General features: G+C 39.0%; 1 protein-coding gene and 40 non-coding genes across 42 annotated transcripts in view; 40 read left to right on the forward strand and 1 right to left on the reverse strand.

Annotated features, from left to right (window-relative positions):
- Positions 1 to 19,721, reverse strand: part of gkup (glucuronokinase with putative uridyl pyrophosphorylase) — a 344,724-nt gene that overhangs the window by 56,986 nt on the left and 268,017 nt on the right. The gene's annotated exons all lie outside the window — the stretch shown is intronic.
- Positions 220 to 292, forward strand: trnav-uac (transfer RNA valine (anticodon UAC)). The gene has a single exon. It is a non-coding gene; the product is annotated as a tRNA-Val (tRNA).
- Positions 424 to 498, forward strand: trnai-aau (transfer RNA isoleucine (anticodon AAU)). The gene has a single exon. It is a non-coding gene; the product is annotated as a tRNA-Ile (tRNA).
- On the forward strand, positions 949 to 1,021 carry trnav-aac (transfer RNA valine (anticodon AAC)). The gene has a single exon. It is a non-coding gene; the product is annotated as a tRNA-Val (tRNA).
- Positions 1,408 to 1,480, forward strand: trnav-uac (transfer RNA valine (anticodon UAC)). Its single transcript has one exon. It is a non-coding gene; the product is annotated as a tRNA-Val (tRNA).
- Positions 1,613 to 1,687, forward strand: trnai-aau (transfer RNA isoleucine (anticodon AAU)). Its single transcript has one exon. It is a non-coding gene; the product is annotated as a tRNA-Ile (tRNA).
- On the forward strand, positions 2,143 to 2,215 carry trnav-aac (transfer RNA valine (anticodon AAC)). The gene has a single exon. It is a non-coding gene; the product is annotated as a tRNA-Val (tRNA).
- trnav-uac (transfer RNA valine (anticodon UAC)) lies at positions 2,586 to 2,658 on the forward strand. Its single transcript has one exon. It is a non-coding gene; the product is annotated as a tRNA-Val (tRNA).
- trnai-aau (transfer RNA isoleucine (anticodon AAU)) lies at positions 2,792 to 2,866 on the forward strand. The gene has a single exon. It is a non-coding gene; the product is annotated as a tRNA-Ile (tRNA).
- Positions 3,323 to 3,395, forward strand: trnav-aac (transfer RNA valine (anticodon AAC)). The gene has a single exon. It is a non-coding gene; the product is annotated as a tRNA-Val (tRNA).
- Positions 3,779 to 3,851, forward strand: trnav-uac (transfer RNA valine (anticodon UAC)). Its single transcript has one exon. It is a non-coding gene; the product is annotated as a tRNA-Val (tRNA).
- On the forward strand, positions 3,984 to 4,058 carry trnai-aau (transfer RNA isoleucine (anticodon AAU)). The gene has a single exon. It is a non-coding gene; the product is annotated as a tRNA-Ile (tRNA).
- Positions 4,514 to 4,586, forward strand: trnav-aac (transfer RNA valine (anticodon AAC)). The gene has a single exon. It is a non-coding gene; the product is annotated as a tRNA-Val (tRNA).
- On the forward strand, positions 4,957 to 5,029 carry trnav-uac (transfer RNA valine (anticodon UAC)). Its single transcript has one exon. It is a non-coding gene; the product is annotated as a tRNA-Val (tRNA).
- Positions 5,160 to 5,234, forward strand: trnai-aau (transfer RNA isoleucine (anticodon AAU)). Its single transcript has one exon. It is a non-coding gene; the product is annotated as a tRNA-Ile (tRNA).
- trnav-aac (transfer RNA valine (anticodon AAC)) lies at positions 5,688 to 5,760 on the forward strand. The gene has a single exon. It is a non-coding gene; the product is annotated as a tRNA-Val (tRNA).
- On the forward strand, positions 6,147 to 6,219 carry trnav-cac (transfer RNA valine (anticodon CAC)). The gene has a single exon. It is a non-coding gene; the product is annotated as a tRNA-Val (tRNA).
- On the forward strand, positions 6,884 to 6,956 carry trnav-aac (transfer RNA valine (anticodon AAC)). Its single transcript has one exon. It is a non-coding gene; the product is annotated as a tRNA-Val (tRNA).
- Positions 8,075 to 8,147, forward strand: trnav-aac (transfer RNA valine (anticodon AAC)). Its single transcript has one exon. It is a non-coding gene; the product is annotated as a tRNA-Val (tRNA).
- On the forward strand, positions 8,518 to 8,591 carry trnav-uac (transfer RNA valine (anticodon UAC)). The gene has a single exon. It is a non-coding gene; the product is annotated as a tRNA-Val (tRNA).
- On the forward strand, positions 8,725 to 8,799 carry trnai-aau (transfer RNA isoleucine (anticodon AAU)). Its single transcript has one exon. It is a non-coding gene; the product is annotated as a tRNA-Ile (tRNA).
- trnav-cac (transfer RNA valine (anticodon CAC)) lies at positions 9,700 to 9,772 on the forward strand. Its single transcript has one exon. It is a non-coding gene; the product is annotated as a tRNA-Val (tRNA).
- trnav-aac (transfer RNA valine (anticodon AAC)) lies at positions 10,437 to 10,509 on the forward strand. Its single transcript has one exon. It is a non-coding gene; the product is annotated as a tRNA-Val (tRNA).
- Positions 10,880 to 10,952, forward strand: trnav-cac (transfer RNA valine (anticodon CAC)). Its single transcript has one exon. It is a non-coding gene; the product is annotated as a tRNA-Val (tRNA).
- trnav-cac (transfer RNA valine (anticodon CAC)) lies at positions 12,055 to 12,127 on the forward strand. The gene has a single exon. It is a non-coding gene; the product is annotated as a tRNA-Val (tRNA).
- trnav-uac (transfer RNA valine (anticodon UAC)) lies at positions 13,229 to 13,301 on the forward strand. Its single transcript has one exon. It is a non-coding gene; the product is annotated as a tRNA-Val (tRNA).
- trnai-aau (transfer RNA isoleucine (anticodon AAU)) lies at positions 13,432 to 13,506 on the forward strand. The gene has a single exon. It is a non-coding gene; the product is annotated as a tRNA-Ile (tRNA).
- Positions 13,960 to 14,032, forward strand: trnav-aac (transfer RNA valine (anticodon AAC)). Its single transcript has one exon. It is a non-coding gene; the product is annotated as a tRNA-Val (tRNA).
- On the forward strand, positions 14,403 to 14,475 carry trnav-cac (transfer RNA valine (anticodon CAC)). The gene has a single exon. It is a non-coding gene; the product is annotated as a tRNA-Val (tRNA).
- trnai-aau (transfer RNA isoleucine (anticodon AAU)) lies at positions 14,606 to 14,680 on the forward strand. Its single transcript has one exon. It is a non-coding gene; the product is annotated as a tRNA-Ile (tRNA).
- On the forward strand, positions 15,138 to 15,210 carry trnav-aac (transfer RNA valine (anticodon AAC)). Its single transcript has one exon. It is a non-coding gene; the product is annotated as a tRNA-Val (tRNA).
- trnav-cac (transfer RNA valine (anticodon CAC)) lies at positions 15,597 to 15,669 on the forward strand. The gene has a single exon. It is a non-coding gene; the product is annotated as a tRNA-Val (tRNA).
- Positions 16,333 to 16,405, forward strand: trnav-aac (transfer RNA valine (anticodon AAC)). The gene has a single exon. It is a non-coding gene; the product is annotated as a tRNA-Val (tRNA).
- trnav-uac (transfer RNA valine (anticodon UAC)) lies at positions 16,776 to 16,848 on the forward strand. The gene has a single exon. It is a non-coding gene; the product is annotated as a tRNA-Val (tRNA).
- On the forward strand, positions 16,982 to 17,056 carry trnai-aau (transfer RNA isoleucine (anticodon AAU)). Its single transcript has one exon. It is a non-coding gene; the product is annotated as a tRNA-Ile (tRNA).
- On the forward strand, positions 17,514 to 17,586 carry trnav-aac (transfer RNA valine (anticodon AAC)). Its single transcript has one exon. It is a non-coding gene; the product is annotated as a tRNA-Val (tRNA).
- On the forward strand, positions 17,970 to 18,042 carry trnav-uac (transfer RNA valine (anticodon UAC)). Its single transcript has one exon. It is a non-coding gene; the product is annotated as a tRNA-Val (tRNA).
- On the forward strand, positions 18,172 to 18,246 carry trnai-aau (transfer RNA isoleucine (anticodon AAU)). The gene has a single exon. It is a non-coding gene; the product is annotated as a tRNA-Ile (tRNA).
- Positions 18,702 to 18,774, forward strand: trnav-aac (transfer RNA valine (anticodon AAC)). The gene has a single exon. It is a non-coding gene; the product is annotated as a tRNA-Val (tRNA).
- Positions 19,145 to 19,217, forward strand: trnav-cac (transfer RNA valine (anticodon CAC)). The gene has a single exon. It is a non-coding gene; the product is annotated as a tRNA-Val (tRNA).
- Positions 19,347 to 19,421, forward strand: trnai-aau (transfer RNA isoleucine (anticodon AAU)). The gene has a single exon. It is a non-coding gene; the product is annotated as a tRNA-Ile (tRNA).

Consider the following 19,721-nt stretch of genomic DNA (forward strand, 5'->3'; position numbering starts at 1 on the left):
GTATTGTCCATCTATTCTAAGATGATAATACTCGTGATTATGCAACTAAATCATCATGTAAAGGCTAGAACACATGGGTCACATTCAAAAGAAGAGTAATTTGAACCTCATGATAAAATGGTAAACAGGTTAAGTCAGCACAAATTTCACACAATGTTTCTCCCTGATTTTCTATAAACTATCCCTAAAGTTCCATGAGCAAATCTGGTAGCCGTTAAGGTTTCTGTAGTGTAGTGGTTATCACGTTCGTCTTACACACGAAAGGACCCCAGCTCGAACCTGGGCAGAAGCAGGATTTTCCCTTCTTAAATTGAAGACGTCAGAAGATTCGACTTTTTTCTAACACTGCTCCTGTTCTAAAAGAAAAAGTTCCTGATCATGTCTAACAAAACCGTTGTACCAACAAGCAGTAAGTCTTTCAGAGGCCAGTTAGCTCAGTTGGTTTAGAGCGTGGTGCTAATAACGCCAAGGTCGTGGGTTCAATCCCCATACTGGCCAAAGACTGTTTTTATGACAGCTGTGAAATGCCACAGTTGAGTTCCAAGTCTGTCTTGATGCTGTCTACAGAATTCAGTGCTTGCTTAAAGACATTCACAATGGTTCAAGAGATTAAAAAACTAAGCCTGTTGTGTCTTTTGACAACAAACAAAAGAAATTTCCAAGAGGATCAAATTATTATAGGACTTCCTTGATGAGCATCACAAGCAGATGGTATTAGGACCGTCAGTCAAGACCCAAGTCATCAAATTGTTGTTTGGAGATTCTAATTCCTTGGGTACCTGAACCCATTTAATAGGTCACTCATTCATGTTGTAAACAAACTTGTTAGTGTACAGGTTGACATACATTTTGTAGCGTCAGCAATTCTGGGCCTTCAGACATAGTTTGGCCCTACTTTTCTATAATGCCTCTCACAAATTGTGTTATTTTTTCTCTCCAGACACGTAGGTTTCTGTAGTGTAGTGGTTATCACATTCGCCTAACACGCGAAAGGTCCCCAGCTCAAAACTGGGCAGAAACATTACTCTTTAGTGCAAAACAATAAAAGACCTTGTAGTGACATGACAATTTACATAATGCTACCAGATTCCTTTGCTCAAAACCTGACTACTAAAAATCCTGTGACGACAAGCGGTCAGCTAACAATGACGCAAAACAAATGTACGTCAATAGTATTGTACGTGAATAGTATTGTACATCTATTCTAAGATGATAATACTCGTGATTATGCAACTAAATCCTCATGTAAAGGCTAGAACACATGGGTCACATTCAAAAGAAAAGTCATTTGAACCACATGATAAAATGGTAAACAGGTTAAGTCAGCACAAATTTCACACAATGTTTCTCCCTGATTTTCTATAAACTATCCCTAAAGTTCCATGAGCAAATGTGCTAGCCATTAAGGTTTCTGTAGTGTAGTGTTTATCACGTTCGTCTTACACACGAAAGGACCCCAGCTCGAACCTGGGCAGAGACAGGATTTTCCCTTCTTAAATTGAAGACGTCAGAAGATTCGACTTTTTTCTAACACCGCTCCTGTTCTAAAAAAAAAAAGTTCCTGATCATGTCTAACAAAACCGTTGTACCAACAAGCAGTAAGTCTTTCAGAGGCCAGTTAGCTCAGCTGGTTTAGAGCGTGGTGCTAATAACGCCAAGGTCGTGGGTTCAATCCCCATACTGGCCAAAGACTGTTTCTTATGACAGCTATGAAATGCCACAGTTGAGTTTCAAGTCTGTCTTCATGCTGTCTACAGAAATCAGTGCTTGCTTAAAGACATTCACAATGGTTCAAGAGATTAAAAAACTAAGCCTGTTGTGTCTTTTGACAACAAACAAAAGAAGAAATTTCCAAGAGGATCAAATTATTATAGGACTTCCTTGATGAGCATCACAAGCAAATGGTATTAGGACCGTCAGTCAAGACCCAAGTCATCAAATTGTTGTTTGGAGATTCTAATTCCTTGGGTACCTGAACCCATTTAATAGGTCACTCATTCATGTTGTAAACAAACTTGTTAGTGTACAGGTTGACATACATTTTGTAGCGTCAGCAATTCTGGGCCTTCAGACATAGTTTGGCCCTACTTTTCTATAAGGCCTCCAACAAATTGTGTTTTTTTTTTCTCTCCAGACACGTAGGTTTCTGTAGTGTAGTGGTTATCACATTCGCCTAACACGCGAAAGGTCCCCAGCTCAAAACTGGGCAGAAACATTACTCTTTAGTGCAAAACAATAAAAGACCTTGTAGTGACATGACAATTTACATAATGCTACCAGATTCCTTTGCTCAAAACGTGACTACTAAAAATCCTGTGACGACAAGCGGTCAGCTAACAATGACGCAAAACAAATGTACGTGAATAGTATTGTCCATCTATTCTAAGATGATAATACTCGTGATTATGCAACTAAATCATCATGTAAAGGCTAGAACACATGGTTCACATTCAAAAGAAGAGTAATTTGAACCTCATGATAAAATGGTAAACAGGTTAAGTCAGCACAAATTTCACACAATGTTTCTCCCTGATTTTCTATAAACTATCCCTAAAGTTCCATGAGCAAATCTGGTAGCCATTAAGGTTTCTGTAGTGTAGTGGTTATCACGTTCGTCTTACACACGAAAGGACCCCAGCTCGAACCTGGGCAGAAACAGGATTTTCCCTTCTTAAATTGAAGACGTCAGAAGATTCAACTTTTTTCTAACACCGCTCCTGTTCTAAAAAAAAAAGTTCCTGATCATGTGTCTACCAAAACCGTTGTACCAACAAAAAGTGAAACTTTCTGAGGCCAGTTAGCTCAGCTGGTTTAGAGCGTGGTGCTAATAACGCCAAGGTCGTGGGTTCAATCCCCATACTGGCCAAAGACTGTTTTTATGACAGCTGTGAAATGCCACAGTTGAGTTCCAAGTCTGTCTTCATACTGTCTACAGAATTCAGTGCTTGCTTAAAGACATTCACAATGGTTCAAGAGATTAAAAAACTAAGCCTGTTTTGTCTTTTGACAACAACACACAAAAGAAGAAATTTCCAAGTGGATCAAATCATTATAGGACTTCCTTGATGAGCATCACAAGCAAATGGTATTAGGACCGTCAGTCAAGACCCAAGTCATCAAATTGTTGTTTGGAGATTCTAATTCCTTGGGTACCTGAACCCATTTAATAGGTCACTCATTCATGTTGTAAACAAACTTATTAGTGTAAAGGTTGACATACATTTTGTAGCGTCAGCAATTCTGGGCCTTTAGACATAGTTTGGCCCTACTTTTCTATAAGGCCTCCAACAAATTGTGTTATTTTTTCTCTCCAGACACGTAGGTTTCTGTAGTGTAGTGGTTATCACATTCGCCTAACACGCGAAAGGCCCCCAGTTCAGAACTGGGCAGAAACATTACTCTTTAGTGCAAAACAATAAAAGACCTTGTAGCGACATGACAATTTACATAATGCTACCAGATTCCTTTGCTCAAAACCTGACTACTAAAAATCCTGTGACGACAAGCGGTCAGCTAATAATGACGCAAAACAAATGTACGTCAATAGTATTGTACGTGAATAGTATTGTACATCTATTCTAAGATGATAATACTCGTGATTATGCAACTAAATCCTCATGTAAAGGCTAGAACACATGGGTCACATTCAAAAGAAAAGTCATTTGAACCACATGATAAAATGGTAAACAGGTTAAGTCAGCACAAATTTCACACAATGTTTCTCCCTGATTTTCTATAAACTATCCCTAAAGTTCCATGAGCAAATCTGGTAGCCATTGTTTCTGTAGTGTAGTGGTTATCACGTTCGTCTTACACACGAAAGGACCCCAGCTCGAACCTGGGCAGAGACAGGATTTTCCCTTCTTAAATTGAAGACGTCAGAAGATTCGACTTTTTTCTAACACCGCTCCTGTTCTAAAAAAAAAAAGTTCCTGATCATGTCTAACAAAACCGTTGTACCAACAAGCAGTAAGTCTTTCAGAGGCCAGTTAGCTCAGCTGGTTTAGAGCGTGGTGCTAATAACGCCAAGGTCGTGGGTTCAATCCCCATACTGGCCAAAGACTGTTTCTTATGACAGCTATGAAATGCCACAGTTGAGTTTCAAGTCTGTCTTCATGCTGTCTACAGAAATCAGTGCTTGCTTAAAGACATTCACAATGGTTCAAGAGATTAAAAAACTAAGCCTGTTGTGTCTTTTGACAACAAACAAAAGAAGAAATTTCCAAGAGGATCAAATTATTATAGGACTTCCTTGATGAGCATCACAAGCAAATGGTATTAGGACCGTCAGTCAAGACCCAAGTCATCAAATTGTTGTTTGGAGATTCTAATTCCTTGGGTACCTGAACCCATTTAATAGGTCACTCATTCATGTTGTAAACAAACTTGTTAGTGTACAGGTTGACATACATTTTGTAGCGTCAGCAATTCTGGGCCTTCAGACATAGTTTGGCCCTACTTTTCTATAAGGCCTCCAACAAATTGTGTTTTTTTTTTCTCTCCAGACACGTAGGTTTCTGTAGTGTAGTGGTTATCACATTCGCCTAACACGCGAAAGGTCCCCAGCTCAAAACTGGGCAGAAACATTACTCTTTAGTGCAAAACAATAAAAGACCTTGTAGTGACATGACAATTTACATAATGCTACCAGATTCCTTTGCTCAAAACGTGACTACTAAAAATCCTGTGACGACAAGCGGTCAGCTAACAATGACGCAAAACAAATGTACGTGAATAGTATTGTCCATCTATTCTAAGATGATAATACTCGTGATTATGCAACTAAATCATCATGTAAAGGCTAGAACACATGGTTCACATTCAAAAGAAGAGTAATTTGAACCTCATGATAAAATGGTAAACAGGTTAAGTCAGCACAAATTTCACACAATGTTTCTCCCTGATTTTCTATAAACTATCCCTAAAGTTCCATGAGCAAATCTGATAGCCATTAAGGTTTCTGTAGTGTAGTGGTTATCACGTTCGTCTTACACACGAAAGGACCCCAGCTCGAACCTGGGCAGAAACAGGATTTTCCCTTCTTAAATTGAAGACGTCAGAAGATTCGACTTTTTTCTAACACCGCTCCTGTTCTAAAAAAAGTTCCTGATCATGTGTCTACCAAAACCGTTGTACCAACAAAAAGTGAAACTTTCTAAGGCCAGTTAGCTCAGCTGGTTTAGAGCATGGTGCTAATAACGCCAAGGTCGTGGGTTCAATCCCCATACTGGCCAAAGACTGTTTTTATGACAGCTGTGAAATGCCACAGTTGAGTTCCAAGTCTGTCTTCATGCTGTCTACAGAATTCAGTGCTTGCTTAAAGACATTCACAATGGTTCAAGAGATTAAAAAACTAAGCCTGTTTTGTCTTTTGACAACAAACAAAAGAAGCAATTTCCAAGTGGATCAAATCATTATAGGACTTCCTTGATGAGCATCACAAGCAAATGGTATTAGGACCGTCAGTCAAGACCCAAGTCATCAAATTGTTGTTTGGAGATTCTAATTCCTTGGGTACCTGAACCCATTTAATAGGTCACTCATTCATGTTGTAAACAAACTTATTAGTGTAAAGGTTGACATACATTTTGTAGCGTCAGCAATTCTGGGCCTTCAGACATGGTTTGGCCCTACTTTACTATAAGGCCTCCAACAAATTGTGTTATTTTTTCTCTCCAGACATGTAGGTTTCTGTAGTGTAGTGGTTATCACATTCGCCTAACATGCGAAAGGTCCCCAGCTCAAAACTGGGCAGAAACATTACTCTTTAGTGCAAAACAATAAAAGACCTTGTGGTGATATGACAATTTACATAATGCTACCAGATTCCTTTGCTCAAAACGTGACTACTAAAAATCCTGTGACGACAAGCGGTCAGCTAACAATGACGCAAAACAATTGTACGTCAATAGTATTGTACGTGAATAGTATTGTACATCTATTCTAAGATGATAATACTCGTGATTATGCAACTAAATCATCATGTAAAGGCTAGAACACATGGGTCACATTCAAAAGAAAAGTCATTTGAACCATATGATAAAATGGTAAACAGGTTAAGTCAGCACAAATTTCACACAATGTTTCTCCCTGATTTTCTATAAACTATCCCTAAAGTTCCATGAGCAAATCTGGTAGCCATTAAGGTTTCTGTAGTGTAGTGGTTATCACGTTCGTCTCACACACGAAAGGACCCCAGCTCGAACCTGGGCAGAAACAGGATTTTCCCTTTTTAAATTGAAGACGTCAGAAGATTCGACTTTTTTCTAACACCGCTCCTGTTCTAAAAAAAAAAAGTTCCTGATCATGTCTAACAAAACCGTTGTACCAACAAGCACTAAGTCTTTCAGAGGCCAGTTAGCTCAGCTGGTTTAGAGCGTGGTGCTAATAACGCCAAGGTCGTGGGTTCAATGCCCATACTAGCCAAAGACTGTTTCTTATGACAGCTATGAAATGCCACAGTTGAGTTTCAAGTCTGTCTTCATGCTGTCTACAGAAATCAGTGCTTGCTTAAAGACATTCACAATGGTTCAAGAGATTAAAAAACTAAGCCTGTTTTGTCTTTTGACAACAACACACAAAAGAAGAAATTTCCAAGTGGATCAAATCATTATAGGACTTCCTTGATGAGCATCACAAGCAAATGGTATTAGGACCGTCAGTCAAGACCCAAGTCATCAAATTGTTGTTTGGAGATTCTAATTCCTTGGGTACCTGAACCCATTTAATAGGTCACTCATTCATGTTGTAAACAAACTTATTAGTGTAAAGGTTGACATACATTTTGTAGCGTCAGCAATTCTGGGCCTTCAGACATAGTTTGGCCCTACTTTTCTATAAGGCCTCCAACAAATTGTGTTATTTTTTCTCTCCAGACATGTAGGTTTCTGTAGTGTAGTGGTTATCACATTCGCCTAACACGCGAAAGGTCCCCAGCTCAAAACTGGGCAGAAACATTAATCTTTAGTGCAAAACAATAAAAGACCTTGTGGTGATATGACAATTTACATAATGCTACCAGATTCCTTTGCTCAAAACGTGACTACTAAAAATCCTGTGACGACAAGCGGTCAGCTAACAATGACGCAAAACAAATGTACGTCAATAGTATTGTACGTGAATAGTATTGTACATCTATTCTAAGATGATAATACTCGTGATTATGCAACTAAATCATCATGTAAAGGCTAGAACACATGGTTCACATTCAAAAGAAGAGTAATTTGAACCTCATGATAAAATGGTAAACAGGTTAAGTCAGCACAAATTTCACACAATGTTTCTCCCTGATTTTCTATAAACTATCCCTAAAGTTCCATGAGCAAATCTGGTAGCCATTAAGGTTTCTGTAGTGTAGTGGTTATCACGTTCGTCTCACACACGAAAGGACCCCAGCTTGAACCTGTGCAGAAACAGGATTTTCCCTTTTTAAATTGAAGACGTCAGAAGATTCGACTTTTTTCTAACACCGCTCCTGTTCTAAAAAAAAAAAAGTTCCTGATCATGTCTAACAAAACCGTTGTACCAACAAGCAGTAAGTCTTTCAGAGGCCAGTTAGCTCAGCTGGTTTAGAGCGTGGTGCTAATAACGCCAAGGTCGTGGGTTCAATCCCCATACTAGCCAAAGACTGTTTCTTATGACAGCTATGAAATGCCACAGTTGAGTTTCAAGTCTGTCTTCATGCTGTCTACAGAAATCAGTGCTTGCTTAAAGACATTCACAATGGTTCAAGAGATTAAAAAACTAAGCCTGTTGTGTCTTTTGACAACAAACAAAAGAAATTTCCAAGAGGATCAAATTATTATAGGACTTCCTTGATGAGCATCACAAGCAGATGGTATTAGGACCGTCAGTCAAGACCCAAGTCATCAAATTGTTGTTTGGAGATTCTAATTCCTTGGGTACCTGAACCCATTTAATAGGTCACTCATTCATGTTGTAAACAAACTTATTAGTGTAAAGGTTGACATACATTTTGTAGCGTCAGCAATTCTGGGCCTTCAGACATAGTTTGGCCCTACTTTTCTATAAGGCCTCCAACAAATTGTGTTTTTTTTTCTCTCCAGACATGTAGGTTTCTGTAGTGTAGTGGTTATCACATTCGCCTAACATGCGAAAGGTCCCCAGCTCAAAACTGGGCAGAAACATTACTCTTTAGTGCAAAACAATAAAAGACCTTGTAGTGACATGACAATTTACATAATGCTACCAGATTCCTTTGCTCAAAACGTGACTACTAAAAATCCTGTGACGACAAGCGGTCAGCTAACAATGACGCAAAACAAATGTACGTGAATAGTATTGTCCATCTATTCTAAGATGATAATACTCGTGATTATGCAACTAAATCATCATGTAAAGGCTAGAACACATGGGTCACATTCAAAAGAAGAGTAATTTGAACCTCATGATAAAATGGTAAACAGGTTAAATCAGCACAAATTTCACACAATGTTTCTCCCTGATTTTCTATAAACTATCCCTAAAGTTCCATGAGCAAATCTGGCAGCCATTAAGATTTCTGTAGTGTAGTGGTTATCACGTTCGTCTTACACACGAAAGGGACCCCAGCTCGAACCTGGGCAGAAACAGGATTTTCCCTTCTTAAATTGAAGACGTCAGAAGATTCGACTTTTTTCTAACACCGCTCCTGTTCTAAAAAAAAAAAAGTTCCTGATCATGTCTAACAAAACCGTTGTACCAACAAGCAGTAAGTCTTTCAGAGGCCAGTTAGCTCAGCTGGTTTAGAGCGTGGTGCTAATAACGCCAAGGTCGTGGGTTCAATCCCCATACTGGCCAAAGACTGTTTTTATGACAGCTGTGAAATGCCACAGTTGAGTTCCAAGTCTGTCTTCATGCTGTCTACAGAATTCAGTGCTTGCTTAAAGACATTCACAATGGTTCAAGAGATTAAAAAACTAAGCCTGTTGTGTCTTTTGACAACAACACACAAAAGAAGAAATTTCCAAGTGGATCAAATCATTATAGGACTTCCTTGATGAGCATCACAAGCAAATGGTATTAGGACCGTCAGTCAAGACCCAAGTCATCAAATTGTTGTTTGGAGATTCTAATTCCTTGGGTACCTGAACCCATTTAATAGGTCACTCATTCATGTTGTAAACAAACTTATTAGTGTAAAAGTTGACATACATTTTGTAGCGTCAGCAATTCTGGGCTTTCAGACATAGTTTGGCCCTACTTTTCTATAAGGCCTCCAACAAATTGTGTTTATTTTTTCTCTCCAGACACGTAGGTTTCTGTAGTGTAGTGGTTATCACATTCGCCAAACACGCGAAAGGTCCTAAGCTCAAAACTGGGCAGAAACATTACTCTTTAGTGCAAAACAATAAAAGACCTTGTGGTGATATGACAATTTACATAATGCTACCAGATTCCTTTGCTCAAAACGTGACTACTAAAAATCCTGTGACGACAAGCGGTCAGCTAACAATGACGCAAAACAAATGTACGTGAATAGTATTGTCCATCTATTCTAAGATGATAATACTCGTGATTATGCAACTAAATCATCATGTAAAGGCTAGAACACATGGGTCACATTCAAAAGAAAAGTCATTTGAACCATATGATAAAATGGTAAACAGGTTAAGTCAGCACAAATTTCACACAATGTTTCTCCCTGATTTTCTATAAACTATCCCTAAAGTTCCATGAGCAAATCTGGTAGCCATTAAGGTTTCTGTAGTGTAGTGGTTATCACGTTCGTCTCACACACGAAAGGACCCCAGCTCGAACCTGGGCAGAAACAGGATTTTCCCTTTTTAAATTGAAGACGTCAGAAGATTCGACTTTTTTCTAACACCGCTCCTGTTCTAAAAAAAAAAAGTTCCTGATCATGTCTAACAAAACCGTTGTACCAACAAGCACTAAGTCTTTCAGAGGCCAGTTAGCTCAGCTGGTTTAGAGCGTGGTGCTAATAACGCCAAGGTCGTGGGTTCAATGCCCATACTAGCCAAAGACTGTTTCTTATGACAGCTATGAAATGCCACAGTTGAGTTTCAAGTCTGTCTTCATGCTGTCTACAGAAATCAGTGCTTGCTTAAAGACATTCACAATGGTTCAAGAGATTAAAAAACTAAGCCTGTTTTGTCTTTTGACAACAACACACAAAAGAAGAAATTTCCAAGTGGATCAAATCATTATAGGACTTCCTTGATGAGCATCACAAGCAAATGGTATTAGGACCGTCAGTCAAGACCCAAGTCATCAAATTGTTGTTTGGAGATTCTAATTCCTTGGGTACCTGAACCCATTTAATAGGTCACTCATTCATGTTGTAAACAAACTTATTAGTGTAAAGGTTGACATACATTTTGTAGCGTCAGCAATTCTGGGCCTTCAGACATAGTTTGGCCCTACTTTTCTATAAGGCCTCCAACAAATTGTGTTATTTTTTCTCTCCAGACATGTAGGTTTCTGTAGTGTAGTGGTTATCACATTCGCCTAACACGCGAAAGGTCCCCAGCTCAAAACTGGGCAGAAACATTAATCTTTAGTGCAAAACAATAAAAGACCTTGTGGTGATATGACAATTTACATAATGCTACCAGATTCCTTTGCTCAAAACGTGACTACTAAAAATCCTGTGACGACAAGCGGTCAGCTAACATTGACGCAAAACAAATGTAAGTGAATAGTATTGTCCATCTATTCTAAGATGATAATACTCGTGATTATGCAACTAAATCATCATGTAAAGGCTAGAACACATGGGTCACATTCAAAAGAAAAGTCATTTGAACCTCATGATAAAATGGTAAACAGGTTAAATCAGCACAAATTTCACACAATGTTTCTCCCTGATTTTCTATAAACTATCCCTGAAGTTCCATGAGCAAATCTGGTGGCCATTAAGGTTTCTGTAGTGTAGTGGTTATCACGTTCGTCTCACACACGAAAGGACCCCAGCTCGAACCTGGGCAGAAACAGGATTTTCCCTTCTTAAATTGAAGATGTCAGAAGATTCGACTTTTTTCTAACACGGCTCCTGTTCTAAAAAAAAAGTTCCTGATCATGTCTAACAAAACCGTTGTACCAACAAGCAGTAAGTCTTTCAGAGGCCAGTTAGCTCAGCTTGTTTAGAGCGTGGTGCTAATAACGCCAAGGTCGTGGGTTCAATCCCCATACTGGCCAAAGACTGTTTTTATGACAGCTGTGAAATGCCACAGTTGAGTTCCAAGTCTGTCTTCATGCTGTCTACAGAATTCAGTGCTTGCTTAAAGACATTCACAATGGTTCAAGAGATTAAAAAACTAAGCCTGTTGTGTCTTTTGACAACAAACAAAAGAAGAAATTTCCAAGTGGATCAAATTATTATAGGACTTCCTTGATGAGGATCACAAGCAAATGGTATTAGGACCGTCAGTCAAGACCCAAGTCATCAAATTGTTGTTTGGAGATTCTAATTCCTTTGGTACCTCAACCCATTTAATAGGTCACTCATTCATGTTGTAAACAAACTTGTTAGTGTACAGGTTGACATACATTTTGTAGCGTCAGCAATTCTGGGCCTTCAGACATAGTTTGGCCCTACTTTTCTATAAGGCCTCCAACAAATTGTGTTTTTTTTTTCTCTCCAGACACGTAGGTTTCTGTAGCGTAGTGGTTATCAGATTCGCCTAACACGCGAAAGGTCCCCAGCTCAAAACTGGGCAGAAACATTACTCTTTAGTGCAAAACAATAAAAGACCTTGTGGTGATATGACAATTTACATAATGCTACCAGATTCCTTTGCTCAAAACGTGACTACTAAAAATCCTGTGACGACAAGCGGTCAGCTAACAATGACGCAAAACAAATGTACGTGAATAGTATTGTCCATCTATTCTAAGATGATAATACTCGTGATTATGCAACTAAATCATCATGTAAAGGCTAGAACACATGGTTCACATTCAAAAGAAGAGTAATTTGAACCTCATGATAAAATGGTAAACAGGTTAAATCAGCACAAATTTCACACAAGGTTTCTCCCTGATTTTCTATAAACTATCCCTAAAGTTCCATGAGCAAATCTGGTGGCCATTAAGGTTTCTGTAGTGTAGTGGTTATCACGTTCGTCTCACACACGAAAGGACCCCAGCTCGAACCTGGGCAGAAACAGGATTTTCCCTTCTTAAATTGAAGATGTCAGAAGATTCGACTTTTTTCTAACACCGCTCCTGTTCTAAAAAAAAGTTCCTGATCATGTCTAACAAAACCGTTGTACCAACAAGCAGTAAGTCTTTCAGAGGCCAGTTAGCTCAGCTTGTTTAGAGCGTGGTGCTAATAACGCCAAGGTCGTGGGTTCAATCCCCATACTGGCCAAAGACTGTTTTTATGACAGCTGTGAAATGCCACAGTTGAGTTCCAAGTCTGTCTTCATGCTGTCTACAGAATTCAGTGCTTGCTTAAAGACATTCACAATGGTTCAAGAGATTAAAAAACTAAGCCTGTTGTGTCTTTTGACAACAAACAAAAGAAGAAATTTCCAAGAGGATCAAATTATTATAGGACTTCCTTGATGAGGATCACAAGCAAATGGTATTAGGACCGTCAGTCAAGACCCAAGTCATCAAATTGTTGTTTGGAGATTCTAATTCCTTTGGTACCTGAACCCATTTAATAGGTCACTCATTCATGTTGTAAACAAACTTGTTAGTGTACAGGTTGACATACATTTTGTAGCGTCAGCAATTCTGGGCCTTCAGACATAGTTTGGCCCTACTTTTCTATAAGGCCTCCAACAAATTGTGTTTTTTTTTTCTCTCCAGACACGTAGGTTTCTGTAGCGTAGTGGTTATCAGATTCGCCTAACACGCGAAAGGTCCCCAGCTCAAAACTGGGCAGAAACATTACTCTTTAGTGCAAAACAATAAAAGACCTAGTGGTGATATGACAATTTACATAATGCTACCAGATTCCTTTGCTCAAAACGTGACTACTAAAAATCCTGTGACGACAAGCGGTCAGCTAACAATGACGCAAAACAAATGTACGTGAATAGTATTGTCCATCTATTCTAAGATGATAATACTCGTGATTATGCAACTAAATCATCATGTAAAGGCTAGAACACATGGGTCACATTCAAAAGAAAATTCATTTGAACCTCATGATGAAATGGTGAGCAGGTTAAATCAGCACAAATTTCACACAAGGTTTCTCCCTGATTTTCTATAAACTATCCCTAAAGTTCCATGAGCAAATCTGGTAGCCATTAAGGTTTCTGTAGTGTAGTGGTTATCACGTTCGTCTTACACACGAAAGGACCCCAGCTCGAACCTGGGCAGAAACAGGATTTTCCCTTCTTAAATTGAAGATGTCAGAAGATTTGACTTTTTTCTAACACCGCTCCTGTTCTAAAAAAAGTTCCTGATCATGTGTCTACCAAAACCGTTGTACCAACAAAAAGTGAAACTTTCTGAGGCCAGTTAGCTCAGCTGGTTTAGAGCGTGGTGCTAATAACGCCAAGGTCGTGGGTTCAATCCCCATACTGGCCAAAGACTGTTTTTATGACAGCTGTGAAATGCCACAGTTGAGTTCCAAGTCTGTCTTCATGCTGTCTACAGAATTCAGTGCTTGCTTAAAGACATTCACAATGGTTCAAGAGATTAAAAAACTAAGCCTGTTGTGTCTTTTGACAACAAACAAAAGAAGAAATTTCCAAGAGGATCAAATTATTATAGGACTTCCTTGATGAGCATCACAAGCAAATGGTATTAGGACCGTCAGTCAAGACCCAAGTCATCAAATTGTTGTTTGGAGATTCTAATTCCTTGGGTACCTGAACCCATTTAATAGGTCACTCATTCATGTTGTAAGCAAACTTATTAGTGTAAAGGTTGACATACATTTTGTAGCGTCAGCAATTCTGGGCCTTCAGACATAGTTTGGCCCTACTTTTCTATAAGGCCTCCAACAAATTGTGTTATTTTTTCTCTCCAGACATGTACGTTTCTGTAGTGTAGTGGTTATCACATTCGCCTAACACGCGAAAGGTCCCCAGCTCAAAACTGGGCAGAAACATTACTCTTTAGTGCAAAACAATAAAAGACCTTGTGGTGATATGACAATTTACATAATGCTACCAGATTCCTTTGCTCAAAACGTGACTACTAAAAATCCTGTGACGACAAGCGGTCAGCTAACAATGACGCAAAACAAATGTACGTCAATAGTATTGTCCATCTATTCTAAGATGATAATACTCGTGATTATGCAACTAAATCATCATGTAAAGGCTAGAACACATGGGTCACATTCAAAAGAAAAGTCATTTGAACCTCATGATGAAATGGTAAGCAGGTTAAATCAGCACAAATCTCACACAATGTTTCTCCCTGATTTTCTATAAACTATCCCTAAAGTTCCATGAGCATATCTGGTGGCCATTAAGGTTTCTGTAGTGTAGTGGTTATCACGTTCGTCTCACACACGAAAGGACCCCAGCTCGAACCTGGGCAGAAACAGGATTTTCCCTTCATAAATTGGAGACGTCAGAAGATTCGACTTTTTTCTAACACCGCTCCTGTTCTAAAAAAAGTTCCTGATCATGTGTCTACCAAAACCGTTGTACCAACAAAAAGTGAAACTTTCTGAGGCCAGTTAGCTCAGCTGGTTTAGAGCGTGGTGCTAATAACGCCAAGGTCGTGGGTTCAATCCCCATACTGGCCAAAGACTGTTTCTTATGACAGCTGTGAAATGCCACAGTTGAGTTCCAAGTCTGTCTTCATGCTGTCTACAGAATTCAGTGCTTGCTTAAAGACATTCACAATGGTTCAAGAGATTAAAAAACTAAGCCTGTTTTGTCTTTTGACAACAACACACAAAAGAAGAAATTTCCAAGAGGATCAAATTATTATAGGACTTCCTTGATGAGCATCACAAGCAAATGGTATTAGGACCGTCAGTCAAGACCCAAGTCATCAAATTGTTGTTTGGAGATTCTAATTCCTTGTGTACCTGAACCCATTTAATAGGTCACTCATTCATGTTGTAAACAAACTTGTTAGTGTACAGGTTGACATACATTTTGTAGCGTCAGCAATTCTGGGCCTTCAGACATAGTTTGGCCCTACTTTTCTATAAGGCCTCCAACAAATTGTGTTTTTTTTTCTCTCCAGACATGTAGGTTTCTGTAGTGTAGTGGTTATCACATTCGCCTAACATGCGAAAGGTCCCCAGCTCAAAACTGGGCAGAAACATTACTCTTTAGTGCAAAACAATAAAAGACCTTGTGGTGATATGACAATTTACATAATGCTACCAGATTCCTTTGCTCAAAACGTGACTACTAAAAATCCTGTGACGACAAGCGGTCAGCTAACAATGACGCAAAACAAATGTTCGTCAATAGTATTGTACGTGAATAGTATTGTACATCTATTCTAAGATGATAATACTCGTGATTATGCAACTAAATCATCATGTAAAGGCTAGAACACATGGTTCACATTCAAAAGAAGAGTAATTTGAACCTCATGATAAAATGGTAAACAGGTTAAGTCAGCACAAATTTCACACAATGTTTCTCCCTGATTTTCTATAAACTATCCCTAAAGTTCCATGAGCAAATCTGGTAGCCATTAAGGTTTCTGTAGTGTAGTGGTTGTCACGTTCGTCTCACACACGAAAGGACCCCAGCTCGAACCTGGGCAGAAACAGGATTTTCCCTTCTTAAATTGAAGACGTCAGAAGATTCGACTTTTTTCTAACACCGCTCCTGTTCTAAAAAAAAAAAAGTTCCTGATCATGTCTAACAAAACCGTTGTACCAACAAGCAGTAAGTCTTTCAGAGGCCAGTTAGCTCAGCTGGTTTAGAGCGTGGTGCTAATAACACCAAGGTCGTGGGTTCAATCCCCATACTAGCCAAAGACTGTTTCTTATGACAGCTGTGAAATGCCACAGTTGAGTTTCAAGTCTGTCTTCATGCTGTCTACAGAAATCAGTGCTTGCTTAAAGACATTCACAATGGTTCAAGAGATTAAAAAACTAAGCCTGTTGTGTCTTTTGACAACAAACAAAAGAAGAAATTTCCAAGAGGATCAAATTATTATAGGACTTCCTTGATGAGCATCACAAGCAGATGGTATTAGGACCGTCAGTCAAGACCCAAGTCATCAAATTGTTGTTTGGAGATTCTAATTCCTTGTGTACCTGAACCCATTTAATAGGTCACTCATTCATGTTGTAAACAAACTTGTTAGTGTACAGGTTGACATACATTTTGTAGCGTCAGCAATTCTGGGCCTTCAGACATAGTTTGGCCCTACTTTTCTATAAGGCCTCCAACAAATTGTGTTTTTTTTTTCTCTCCAGACACGTAGGTTTCTGTAGTGTAGTGGTTATCACATTCGCCTAACACGCGAAAGGTCCCCAGCTCAAAACTGGGCAGAAATATTACTCTTTAGTGCAAAACAATAAAAGACCTTTTAGTGACATGACAATTTACATAATGCTACCAGATTCCTTTGCTCAAAACGTGACTACTAAAAATCCTGTGACGACAAGCGGTCAGCTAACAATGACGCAAAACAAATGTACGTGAATAGTATTGTCCATCTATTCTAAGATGATAATACTCGTGATTATGCAACTAAATCATCATGTAAAGGCTAGAACACATGGTTCACATTCAAAAGAAGAGTAATTTGAACCTCATGATAAAATGGTAAACAGGTTAAATCAGCACAAATTTCACACAATGTTTCTCCCTGATTTTCTATAAACTATCCCTAAAGTTCCATGAGCAAATCTGGTAGCCATTAAGATTTCTGTAGTGTAGTGGTTATCACGTTCGTCTTACACACGAAAGGACCCCAGCTCGAACCTGGGCAGAAACAGGATTTTCCCTTCTTAAATTGAAGACGTCAGAAGATTCGACTTTTTTCTAACACCGCTCCTGTTCTAAAAAAAAAAGTTCCTGATCATGTGTCTACCAAAACCGTTGTACCAACAAAAAGTGAAACTTTCTGAGGCCAGTTAGCTCAGCTGGTTTAGAGCGTGGTGCTAATAACGCCAAGGTCGTGGGTTCAATCCCCATACTGGCCAAAGACTGTTTTAATGACAGCTGTGAAATGCCACAGTTGAGTTCCAAGTCTGTCTTCATGCTGTCTACAGAATTCAGTGCTTGCTTAAAGACATTCACAATGGTTCAAGAGATTAAAAAACTAAGCCTGTTTTGTCTTTTGACAACAACACACAAAAGAAGAAATTTCCAAGTGGATCAAATCATTATAGGACTTCCTTGATGAGCATCACAAGCAGATGGTATTAGGACCGTCAGTCAAGACCCAAGTCATCAAATTGTTGTTTGGAGATTCTAATTCCTTGGGTACCTGAACCCATTTAATAGGTCACTCATTCATGTTGTAAACAAACTTGTTAGTGTACAGGTTGACATACATTTTGTAGCGTCAGCAATTCTGGGCCTTCAGACATAGTTTGGCCCTACTTTTCTATAAGGCCTCCAACAAATTGTGTTTTTTTTTTCTCTCCAGACACGTAGGTTTCTGTAGTGTAGTGGTTATCACATTCGCCTAACACGCGAAAGGTCCCCAGCTCAAAACTGGGCAGAAACATTACTCTTTAGTGCAAAACAATAAAAGACCTTGTGGTGATATGACAATTTACATAATGCTACCAGATTCCTTTGCTCAAAACGTGACTACTAAAAATCCTGTGACGACAAGCGGTCAGCTAACAATGACGCAAAACAAATGTACGTCAATAGTATTGTACGTGAATAGTATTGTACATCTATTCTAAGATGATAATACTCGTGATTATGCAACTAAATCATCATGTAAAGGCTAGAACACATGGGTCACATTCAAAAGAAAAGTCATTTGAACCACATGATAAAATGGTAAACAGGTTAAGTCAGCACAAATTTCACACAATGTTTCTCCCTGATTTTCTATAAACTATCCCTAAAGTTCCATGAGCAAATCTGGTAGCCATTGTTTCTGTAGTGTAGTGGTTATCACGTTCGTCTTACACACGAAAGGACCCCAGCTCGAACCTGGGCAGAGACAGGATTTTCCCTTCTTAAATTGAAGACGTCAGAAGATTCGACTTTTTTCTAACACCGCTCCTGTTCTAAAAAAAAGTTCCTGATCATGTCTAACAAAACCGTTGTACCAACAAGCAGTAAGTCTTTCAGAGGCCAGTTAGCTCAGCTGGTTTAGAGCGTGGTGCTAATAACGCCAAGGTCGTGGGTTCAATCCCCATACTGGCCAAAGACTGTTTCTTATGACAGCTATGAAATGCCACAGTTGAGTTTCAAGTCTGTCTTCATGCTGTCTACAGAAATCAGTGCTTGCTTAAAGACATTCACAATGGTTCAAGAGATTAAAAAACTAAGCCTGTTGTGTCTTTTGACAACAAACAAAAGAAGAAATTTCCAAGAGGATCAAATTATTATAGGACTTCCTTGATGAGCATCACAAGCAAATGGTATTAGGACCGTCAGTCAAGACCCAAGTCATCAAATTGTTGTTTGGAGATTCTAATTCCTTGTGTACCTGAACCCATTTAATAGGTCACTCATTCATGTTGTAAACAAACTTGTTAGTGTACAGGTTGACATACATTTTGTAGCGTCAGCAATTCTGGGCCTTCAGACATAGTTTGGCCCTACTTTTCTATAAGGCCTCCAACAAATTGTGTTTTTTTTTTCTCTCCAGACACGTAGGTTTCTGTAGTGTAGTGGTTATCACATTCGCCTAACACGCGAAAGGTCCCCAGCTCAAAACTGGGCAGAAACATTACTCTTTAGTGCAAAACAATAAAAGACCTTGTAGTGACATGACAATTTACATAATGCTACCAGATTCCTTTGCTCAAAACGTGACTACTAAAAATCCTGTGACGACAAGCGGTCAGCTAACAATGACGCAAAACAAATGTACGTGAATAGTATTGTCCATCTATTCTAAGATGATAATACTCGTGATTATGCAACTAAATCATCATGTAAAGGCTAGAACACATGGGTCACATTCAAAAGAAAAGTCATTTGAACCTCATGATAAAATGGTAAACAGGTTAAATCAGCACAAATTTCACACAATGTTTCTCCCTGATTTTCTATAAACTATCCCTAAAGTTCCATGAGCAAATGTGGTAGCCATTAAGGTTTCTGTAGTGTAGTGGTTATCACGTTCGTCTCACACACGAAAGGACCCCAGCTCGAACCTGGGCAGAAACAGGATTTTCCCTTCTTAAATTGAAGACGTCAGAAGATTCGACTTTTTTCTAACACTGCTCCTGTTCTAAAAAAAATTTCCTGATCATGTCTAACAAAACCGTTGTACCAACAAGCAGTAAGTCTTTCAGAGGCCAGTTAGCTCAGCTGGTTTAGAGCGTGGTGCTAATAACGCCAAGGTCGTGGGTTCAATCCCCATACTGGCCAAAGACTGTTTTTATGACAGCTGTGAAATGCCACAGTTGAGTTCCAAGTCTGTCTTCATGCTGTCTACAGAATTCAGTGCTTGCTTAAAGACATTCACAATGGTTCAAGAGATTAAAAAACTAAGCCTGTCGTGTCTTTTGACAACAAACAAAAGAAGAAATTTCCAAGTGGATCAAATCATTATAGGACTTCCTTGATGAGCATCACAAGCAAATGGTATTAGGACCGTCAGTCAAGACCCAAGTCATCAAATTGTTGTTTGGAGATTCTAATTCCTTGTGTACCTGAACCCATTTAATA

This window comes from Oryzias latipes, chromosome 13, assembly GCF_053564925.1.
Source record: "Oryzias latipes strain Hd-rR chromosome 13, Olatipes_Hd-rR_3.1".
Taxonomy (NCBI): domain Eukaryota; kingdom Metazoa; phylum Chordata; class Actinopteri; order Beloniformes; family Adrianichthyidae; genus Oryzias; species Oryzias latipes.